The sequence below is a fragment of the Gigantopelta aegis genome, unplaced genomic scaffold (assembly GCF_016097555.1).
Source record: "Gigantopelta aegis isolate Gae_Host unplaced genomic scaffold, Gae_host_genome ctg7707_pilon_pilon, whole genome shotgun sequence".
Lineage (NCBI taxonomy): Eukaryota > Metazoa > Mollusca > Gastropoda > Neomphalida > Peltospiridae > Gigantopelta > Gigantopelta aegis.
The window spans coordinates 1-10,477 of record NW_024536028.1 but is presented as its reverse complement, the minus strand read 5'-3'; the positions used below and the strand labels follow the sequence as shown (position 1 = coordinate 10,477).

The 10,477-nt window shown below is 37.8% G+C and overlaps 1 long non-coding RNA gene across 1 annotated transcript; it reads right to left on the bottom strand.

Annotated features, from left to right (window-relative positions):
• Positions 1-5,304: 5,304 nt before the first annotated feature.
• LOC121366918 lies at positions 5,305-10,471 on the bottom strand. The gene is made up of 4 exons (XR_005957262.1): positions 10,303-10,471; positions 7,692-7,810; positions 7,150-7,200; positions 5,305-5,522 (listed from the first exon to the last, which is right to left on the bottom strand). It is a non-coding gene; the product is annotated as an uncharacterized LOC121366918 (long non-coding RNA).
• Positions 10,472-10,477: the final 6 nt, after the last annotated feature.

Below are 10,477 nucleotides of genomic sequence, written 5' to 3'. Positions count from 1 at the left end.
ACAAAATGTTTTAGGTTTAAGTTTTGTTTCGTTTAACGACACCACTAGAGCATATTGATTTATTAATCGTCTGCTATTGGATGTCAAACATTTGTATTTTGACGTCTGGTGTTGGAGAGAAAATCCGCCACATGTTTTTCATTAGTAGTAAATGATCTATTATATGCACCATCCTACAGGCAGGATAACATACACCACGGCTTTTGTTATACCAATCGTGCTTTACTGGCTGGAAGGAGAACTAGCTCAATTGATCATTTTCCAAACTGGTTTTCCTTTTTGCTTTCGTTCTTGTTTTCGTTTGAAAAATAGTACAAATGAATGAATAGTATTAATCATAAATCGAACATATAGTAAATCGCATACAATATAGTTACCATGCATGGAATGAACGAAAAAAGAAAACTAAGTGTATTATTTCATTCGATTACCTATTAATAAGTATGTGGCTGTTTATTTATTACATCAGTGGGTGGCATATAGGCCAGCAGCAGACAGCGTGCTCGCCTAAGGTCTATATATATATATATATATATATACATACATACACACACAAACACAACATGGAATGCTTAATGGTTGTGCATAATATTAATAATTGCAGGTAGATAGTCTATCGTAACTATTAAATTTCACATGAAATTGTGTCCGTAACACTATGTCCGTCTGACAATGACACTGGACTCGCTGTTCCGATTTGTTTGCGAGTCAGACAGTAGAAACCTTATCGTTAGGCGAGGAAGTGAATTTCTGTATAGGTCGTAGTTAATAATGCAGCTAGCGGTACAGAAAATCGCAGCTAGTCATTTAGTCAAATTAATGTACTTCCATTCGTACACAGAGATATATACACAAACACATGCATATTACTTGCAAATTTAATATCAAAACTTTATTAAGGTGCCGTTTTAACGTGTTCGTAAGTATTTTTGTTGAGCACAAAACATATGGTACATTTTCTTTTCTGTAAAAGAAGGAGATTTGACACAATCTGACGAACAATAATAGTAATAGAAAACTTTATTAACGTCAAAAAATAAAAGAACAAGTCGACAACTACTCCACAATTCAGTAGTAACAAAGGGCCTTTGTTGCAAGCGACTGGAGCGTAACGCGCCGGAAATAATTTAGTGGCTAATTGGGACCGCTTAGCACGATGAAAACCAAGGGCAGATAAGTATGTTTCTAAGAGAGGCTATACCGACACAGGGTTAATAAAGCTTCAACCATGCAGCGCTCTCTTTTGTGACTGCTTTGTAGGACGACTCCGGGCTATCAATACGTAGGTTGGTCAATTAACTCTTTGTACCTATCTATTTCTGTCACACGCTTAGCGTTTTTGAGAATGTAACTTCTAGAAGTTTCGTAGAGTATTTTATTTAGCGACCGACAAGAAAACATGATGCCACCACTTACCGGATATAAAGAGTTACCCATTCAACATTCAGCGCGCTAAAATTAAACACACTACCTGACGTCGGGCAGAGTCCTTAGAAGTGGTAAGTTAAAATTTGTTTTGTTTAACGACACCACTAGAGTACATTGATTTATTAATCATCTACTATTGGATGTCAAACATAATTTTGACAGTTTCAAAGAGGAAACTGGCTACACTTTCCATTAGTAGCAAGGGATCTTATATATACACCATCCCACAGACAGGATAGCACGGTCCCTATAACTAGGTCAGGGACACGGGCGGGCGTTGACCCCCTCCTCAAATTGGTTACGCACCTACACACCAAAGTCGCGCACCTGCACACCAAGGTCATTGCCAAACACCAAGTTCAAGGTCACGGGAAGTAGGTCATGGGAGTATATAGGCCTCCCTACTACTAATGGGGTACTCTTTTAGGATGAGCAGGAGAGGATCTTTTATATACATCATCCCACAAACAGGATATCACGTACCATCGACGGGAATCGAACCTAAACCGACCGCGCATCTGGCGAGCGCTTTACCACTGGGCTACGTCCCGCCCCTTAACACCAGTTGAAGATTGAAAAATAACTCTTGTCTTATACCGTGAATTATTTTAAACATTTGATTGCTGGCCGTAGTAAATTAAATATACAAGTCTCTTTTATTTCGTGCATACGACGTGGATTTCGTTCAACTACCATACACACGTCCTGCATTTTGTCTTTGCCTTTTTTACCTGTATTCAGGGCGAACCCACAGAAATAGGAGGGGTAGATTAACAAATATATAAAAGATAAAACAACACCACAACAGATGTATGAATATATTTAAAATGGCACGATATCTGACAAGTGTGTTAACATTATATATTATATATATATATATATATATATTAGTGCGATATAACCATATTACAAGATGACCTATATACTGGGAATAACATACAAGGAATAACACACGGGTAATAGCATACAGGTAATTTAAAAGTAGTATGGACTATCAGAGATAATCATTAATTAAATGCATTAACTATCACTAAATTGTTTTTTGTTATATCCAGCCAAGGTTCGAGCACGCTATTCCTGGCACACGCCCCGGCTTCCTGCAACCAGTTTGTACTACGTTCGATATTGTGTGAAGCTCCGTCTTGTTTAAAGAGTGTGTACCGGCCTCGGTGGCCTCGTGGTTAAGCCATCGGTCTACAGGCTGGTAGGTACTGGGTTCGGATCCCAGCCGAGGCATGGGATTTTTAATCCAGATACCGAATCCAAACCCCGAGTGAGTTCTCCGCAAGGCTCAATGGGTAGGTGTAAACCACTTGCACCGACCAGTGATCCATAACTGGTTCAACAAAGGCCATGATTTGTGCTATCCTGCCTGTGGGAAGCGCAAATAAAAGATCCCTTGCTGCCTGTCGTAAAAGAGTAGCCTATGTGGCGACAGCGGGTTTCCTCTAAAAAACAGTGTCAAAATGACCATATGTTTGACGTCCAATAGCCGATGATAAGATAAAACAAATCAGTGTGCTCTAGTGGCGTCGTTAAATAAAACAAACTTTACTTTTTTGTTTAAAGAGTGAGAAAGAAGCCTTCACTAATGGATGATAACACTGTTTCTTCACAGCTATCTTCAGATATTTCACTAAATGTTCCTGTAATAGTAAATCATCTGATGCACGATTTCTCACGTGTCACGGTAATCGATCTTATAACTGAGTTATTCTCAGGGTCTCTCCAAATAATCGATTCATTGGTATTGCACGCCACAGCGAACCCATAATCAATTTATACTAGAGAAGTAGGTCTCTGCTAGCACACTGTAAAGCGTTGTGTCGTGGTTAAGCCATTCGGAGTCCGGTACCGGCTTCCACCCAAAGCCAGTTTTAAGGGACTCATTGGGTAGGTGTTAGACCACTATACTGTCTTCTTTCTCACTAACCAATAACAACTAAAACCTAAGGCACTGTCTTGGACAGACAGCTAAAAAAACCTGAGGTATGTGCCCAGGACAGCATGCTTGAACCTTAATTGGACATAAACACGAAAATATTAGAGCTGGGTTAAAAAAATAATAATAATAAAAGAAAAAGAAAAAAAAGGAAGTGAAAATAGACACTCAGGGGTGGGAATTCTCCTCGGATCAGTTGTTTTCCTCTCATGGAACATTGCGTTTCCTCGCATTTTAATCGTCCTTTCCTCCAAAATGTGTCAGATGGCACAGATTTTAATCTAGGATTTCAAGAATTTCCGGGACCCCTCTAGATTTCCTCGTTTTTACAGTCCACCAATTCCCACCCGTTACTTGCATTTTATTGCTCAGATAATCCAGTTCCCAACATCTGAAGTGATTCTAATGACCTTGGTGTGTCTAGTACCACCATAATTTATAATATTATTGAATCAGGGCTCAAAATACTAACATCCCAAAGGTTTTGTGTGGGGGTTTTGCCGGACAACATCACCACGGTAAATGCGTGTGCAGAAATTGTAGTAGACATGCTCCCGGAAAATGTAAAGAAAAAACGAAAGAAAATATGCTGGAGCAGGGAGGTTAATCGACCCTCGTAACTCACCTCTTGCACGGGCGCCTGCACGGGCAATTACTTTACGTTTATATTAACATGTTAGTTTTAGTCAATCAGGTTTTGGTCCGGCGGGGTTTTGATTTGGACCGGCAAAATGTGTAGATTGCTGGACCGATGAGCTGGTCAATTTCGACCCCTGTATTATGATTGTGATTATCCTTGCTTTAAAACATTATTCAATGCGAGTGCTAGTGCGAATAATTTTTACATGCTCATATATCACTAGAGTTTCAAGCATGTCCGTCCCGGGGCCTGTCTCTGGATAGCCAGTGACTTGCTCTGGGACAGAAAAAATTATGGGGACAATTTTGAAATTTACATCCAAAAATTAATTAGTGGGCCTTTAAAATTTTGATGCGCATCTCTAATTAATATAATTAATAAAAAAAAAAAAATCTACTCATTAAATTTGGTCACTAGATTAGATTGGGCGGTCAAAATGAAATTAGATAGATAAATAAGATAACTAATTTAACGGGGGGGGGGGGGGGGGGGGGGTGGGGGGGGGGTGGTTGTGAAAATGGACAGAATTTTGAAAATAGCAATTAGTAAAAGAAATGAATAGGATTAAACAATTTTTTTTTTTTTTTTTTACAACAACAATAAAATGAATTGACTGCTCGGCCGAATATTTATATAATTTGGAGCATTTTTGAAGGACAGTCCCAAAATAAATAAGAGAAAGAAGAGAGGATCGGACTATTTAATAATATTTAAAAAAAAGAAGTAATTTCGACATAAAATTTTGAACGAAGGTCTAAAAGTTTAAAGTCCGATCTATATGATCCGGGCCGGGGGGTTAAGTTTGAGGTGGGCGGAATTTGGAATACGAATTTCGTAGTTGGTCAAAGACCGAACGGAATATGAGCTACTAAAATCCAAACAATAAAATTAGAGTGCTCGACCGAAAAGGTTTTAAGGTGATTTGAGCAATTTAGACGGGCTGCCAAAATAAACTCTGTCGGACTGTTTACAAAAAAATAAACATACAAGTTTGAACTGCGGCCGAAATGTTTTAAGTCCAACTAAGCCCAAAACAGGAGGTGCCTGTCCTAAGAGAGGTTGGCGCCTACGGAGAGTTGAGGACCGGTCCAGCAGTCAGTGACGGGATCAGGTGCTTCCTGCCGAGCAAGGCCTGAATGACGATGCACGTATTTCAATGTAAAAACAGTGACCGAAGTAAAAAAAAAGAATAACAAAGTAATGGGTGAATGGATGGATGGATGAATGAATAAATCAACACACCAGTTTCTGGGTGTTAAGGAGGATAAGAAAAAAAAAAAAGAAATACAAAATCATATTAATATAAAATTTATAACAGTTTTGTAAGAGAGTTATCTCCCATAAGGCATATCCATCTCTCATAGGATAAAAAAAAAACACCCCATACGATCTCACTTCCTGTTCTGTACACCAAATACATTAAATGTCGGTGCATGACAAACAACACATTCTCGAGGTCTCCGATTTCTTTGGTTGAATTCACACGGAGAAGTCGTCTTGCGATTTGGAGGTCTAAAAATAAAACAAACAGTAAAACAACTATGCTGTAACCTAGACAATTAACAGTGTGTGTGTGTGTGTGGGGGGGGGGGGGGGGGTTGACGAAATGGAGCGGGGGTGTATGCAAGAATCTATGCAGGTTGAGGGGTGTCTGTGGCGAGCTAAATTTGTATGGGGGGGGGGGGGGTCGAGTTATTCTCCGCAGGGAAATATATGTAAAAACAATAGTGCAAGATGCACATTAAATCTATTCGGATTAGAGAGAGAGAGAGAGAGAGAGAGAGAGGGGGAGGGAGAGAGAGAGAGAGAGAGGGAGGGAGAGAGAGAGAGAGAGAGAGAGAGAGAGAGGGAGAGAGAGAGAGAGAGAGAGAGAGAGAGAGAGAGAGAGAGAGAGAGAGAGAGAGAGAGAGAGAGAGAGAGAGAGAGAGAGAGAGAGAGCGAGAGAGAGAGAGAGAGAGAGAGAGAGAGAGAGAATCCACCTTAAGCAGGGGAGGGGTACTAATTTCCCTAAAAACTCATCTCTGAGTGTCTTTATTTCAAACGTTTTCGGGGAGCATGTAGTCCGAAGGGACATATAAAATGTGGTCCTTTCTACGTCCGAATATTGTTACATACCCTACATGTATATGTAGCTGGTATTCCAAAACTTGTGGCACCATGTTTCAACCATTTCTCAACCGAAATAGTGCAACAAATGGACACACAAATCAAAAATATATAACCTACCGTACTCACTACATCCCGATTGACGTATTTGCATTATTATTAAGAAAATAAATCTTTCAACGACAAAACAGAAAAAAGTATCCCCCAAATTTGCTAAATAGAGGGAAGCAACTCGCCCTGCACATGAAGAAATGTATTGATTTAATGTGCGCCCTCCAGATCTCACTCCATTTATGAGCTTGGCGTATCTCCTTTCAGAAAATTCAAATTTTCCATTTTTATCCCTTCCCCCACCACCACCCTTACAAAATCCATGTAGAGTGAAATATTAGATAGCTAGAGTTACACCAGCCCTCCTCTTATTGATATTGGTAGTTCATACTTTGATCAAACCGTATGTAGTTAAAGTGATCGTAGCGCTAAGATCATCCTAAATGGATAACTACCGTATGCAGTTCAAGTGATCGTAGCGCTAAGATCGCTTGAAGTACATAACTAACGTATGTAGTTAAAATGATCGTAGCGCTAAGATCACCCTAAATGGATAACTACCGTATGTAGTTCAAGTGTTCGTAGCGCTAAGATCATCCTAAATGGATAACTACCGTATGTAGTTCAAGTGTTCGTAGCGCTAAGATCATCCTAAATGGATAACTACCGTATGTAGTTAAAGTGTTCGTAGCGCTAAGATCATCCTAAATGGATAACTACCGTATGTAGTTCAAGTGATCGTAGCGCTAAGATCGCTTCGTTGAACGGGTCCCCGGTTTGAAGATCAAGAAAGACTTCGTGTTTATGTTTGAAACTAGGATATGTGACTTTAAAATCTTTTGCATAATTGGGATCGCGGGTAAAGGCAGTTACTTGTTTTCTGGTGAGGTTCGAACATTATGAGTCGAAGTTCCTCTTATGGCTAATGTGTTGTTTGTAGCCAATCAGTCTAGATTACATACAGATGTCTATGAATACTCACCCGGAAGACGATGTTTCGTTGGCTAAGTAATCGAGGTCGTTGTATTTTGAACTGAAAGCAAAGTAAAAAACCCACATATCAAACATACTACATTCGGTGAAGCTTATACATCGAGATCAAGAGAGATCAAGAGAGAGAGAGAGAGAGAGATCGAGAGAGAGAGAGAGAGAGAGAGAGAGAGAGAGAGAGAGAGAGAGAGAGAGAGAGAGAGAGAGAGAGAGAGAGAGAGAGAGAGAGCGAGAGAGAGAGAGACAGAGAGACAGAGAGAGACAGACAGACAGACAGAGAGACAGAGACAGAGAGAGCATCTGTCCATTAATTCACATTCTGCGGGTATATAAGTACACAAAAAACCCTAAATCTCTAACTTACAAAACCAGGAAGCTAGGAACCCCCCCCCCCCCCAAACAACAAACCACAACAACAAAACAACAACAACAACACCGTGTATTCCACCCACACACAGTTGTAAACATACACTTACATACGTCACAGCCAGGTACGATGTATATGGTGTTTAGGAAATAACCAACTGTATTTACCTCTCTATCTAAATCCAGCTCGTTAGCTACGAAATCCCAGGAGAACTGTCCACGGCTGCCTTTCACCTCGCTCCCTGCCTGTTGAGATCCATTCTGCCACAAGGAGCTCCCACACGTCACTGAAAACAATAAAGATGTGAATTCTAGTTTCAGATTTTAATACATTTGTCGATTAAAGGGACAGTTCCGAGTTTGCAGCCATAGTACGATGTTTCTGACTATCAAAATCCTTTTGACGACTAAAATTACGTTTTAAATACATTTTCGTGTTTAAAATACCAGTTTAAATATGAACATAGTGGATTTCTTTAAAGTATGAATATAGTGGATTTTTTTAAAGTATGAATATTGTGGATTTTTTAAAGTATGAACATAGTGAATTTCTTTAAAGTAGGAATATAGTGAATTTCTTTAAGTATGAATATAGTGAATTTCTTTAAAGTATGAATATAGTTGATTTCTTTAAGTATGAATATAATGAATTTCTTTAAAGTATGAATATAGTTGATTTCTTCAAGTATGAATATAGTTGATTTCTTTAAGTATGAATATAGTTGATTTCTTTAAAGTATGAATATAGTGAATTTCTTTAAGTATGAATATATTGAATTTCTTTAAAGTATGAATATAGTGAATTTTTTTAAGTATGAATATCGTTGATTTCTTTAAAGTATGAACATAAGGAATTTCTTTAAAGTATGAATATTGGGGATTTCTTTAAAATATAAACACAGGAGATTTCTTTAAAGAGTGTCAGTTTAAAGGCATACTGTCATGGATTTAAGGACCTTATTTCTCTAAAAATGGATAATAAATAAAAATTACATTAATTGTTGGAAACCAAATCTAGCTATCGCATCATCTTAACTGAACCATGATGGAGTGAGATCCATGTCATCCCTCTCGGCAATTTTAGTTTTTGAATTATGGACCATTGTCATAATACAATTATTTTTACAAAATATCATTAATAAATGGAGTATGGTGGTTATGAAGATGGTTGAATAAAGTACATTTAGGGACAAATCATATTATTGTTGTTCAGGTAATACTTTGTTAGACCATTAAATAAGTCAGTGGTCTGTGACAATATGCCTTTAATGTATAAACATATGGGATTTCTTTGAAGTATAAATATAGGGGATTTCTTTAAAGTATAAACATAGGGGATTTCTTTAAAATATGAATATTTTGTATTGCTTTAAAGTATGAATATAGTGGATTTCTTTAAAGTATGAACATAGAGGATTTCTTTAAAGTATAAATATTGCGGATTTCTTTAAAGTATGAACATATATAGTGGATTTCTTTAAAGTATAAACATAGGGGATTTCTTTAAAGTATGAACATAGGGGATTTCTTTAAAGTATGAATATGGGGGATTTCTTTAAAAGTATGAATGTAGGGGATTTCCTTCTTTTTAGTTTGTTAGATGTAATTTCTCTGTGGACTGGGCCTTTTTAGGGTTGATGGTCAATATATAAACATGTATGACAAAACCTTTACCCTTGATAAAAAAAACCCAGTATCTCTACACAATTCAGAGTCATATGGGCATTTGGCAAAACACTGGATGATTCCATGAATCTCTGTCTAGTGCCTTGTCTACAGGAGGACAACCACGAATCTCTGTCTAGTGCCTCGTCTACAGGAGGACAGCCACTCCCGAGGAGATTCTTTACTGGAGAGTATATTATTTTTGCGCACCACAAAGAGGACTGCCACTCTCAGAATAATTTACTTTTTTATTGGTTCTTGAGAATATTGTTTTCAAATGTGCACCCCTCAGGGACAGATCCAGGATTTTGTAAAGGGGTGGTGGGTTATTAAAAAACAAAATGGACATGCTGAGAGACGCGTTTCCAGGGCATTTTAGTGTATACTGTGGATTATAAGTAAACATAATTATTAAAAACGGCACTTGAAACGGGTGTACCAATGCTCCACATCCTATAAAAAATATACTGCAACCACTCTTGAAATGATGTGCATTCATAACGCATTTTCTTAGTGTTATTTTTAATATTGTAGGTGTCCTTCTCTAAAATTGTATCCATCCCGAGAAAAATCATGTATCTGCCCTTGTAATTATATATATCTATACACACACACACACACACAGTGAAACCTCTCAAAACCAGACCCTCTATAAACTGGAATTTCCGCAAAACCGGACGGTTTTCATAGTCCTTTTTTAAATATCTGTGCAGAAAAGAACCTCTCTAAACCGAATACCTCTTAAAACCAGACTTTGTAATTGGTCCCAAGGGTGTCTAGTTTAGAGGAATTTCACTGTATATATATATATATATATACACACATATAAATTACCCGGCACTGTATTGTCGTATATATATGTATATACACACATATAAATTACCCGGCACTGTATTGTCGTATATATATGTATATGTATATGTATATGTATATATATATATATATGTATATGCACATAAATTACCCGGCACTGTATATATATATATATATTTATATATGCACATAAATTACCCGGCACTGTATTGTCGTATATATATGTATATGTATATGTATATGTATATGTATATGTATATGTATATGTATATATATATATATGTATATGCACATAAATTACCCGGCACTGTATTGTCGTATTGGGATATGTTCCCCGCTGGTTCCGCTGGCTGTACTTGGGGAAATACGTTGAACTCGCCGAATGTCTCCCTGTTGTAGAAGCCGAGTCGTTTACCGAAGCTGTTTTCGTAACTTCTTCCGGAAAATGACGAACTGATGCTGCCAAAGGCTTGACG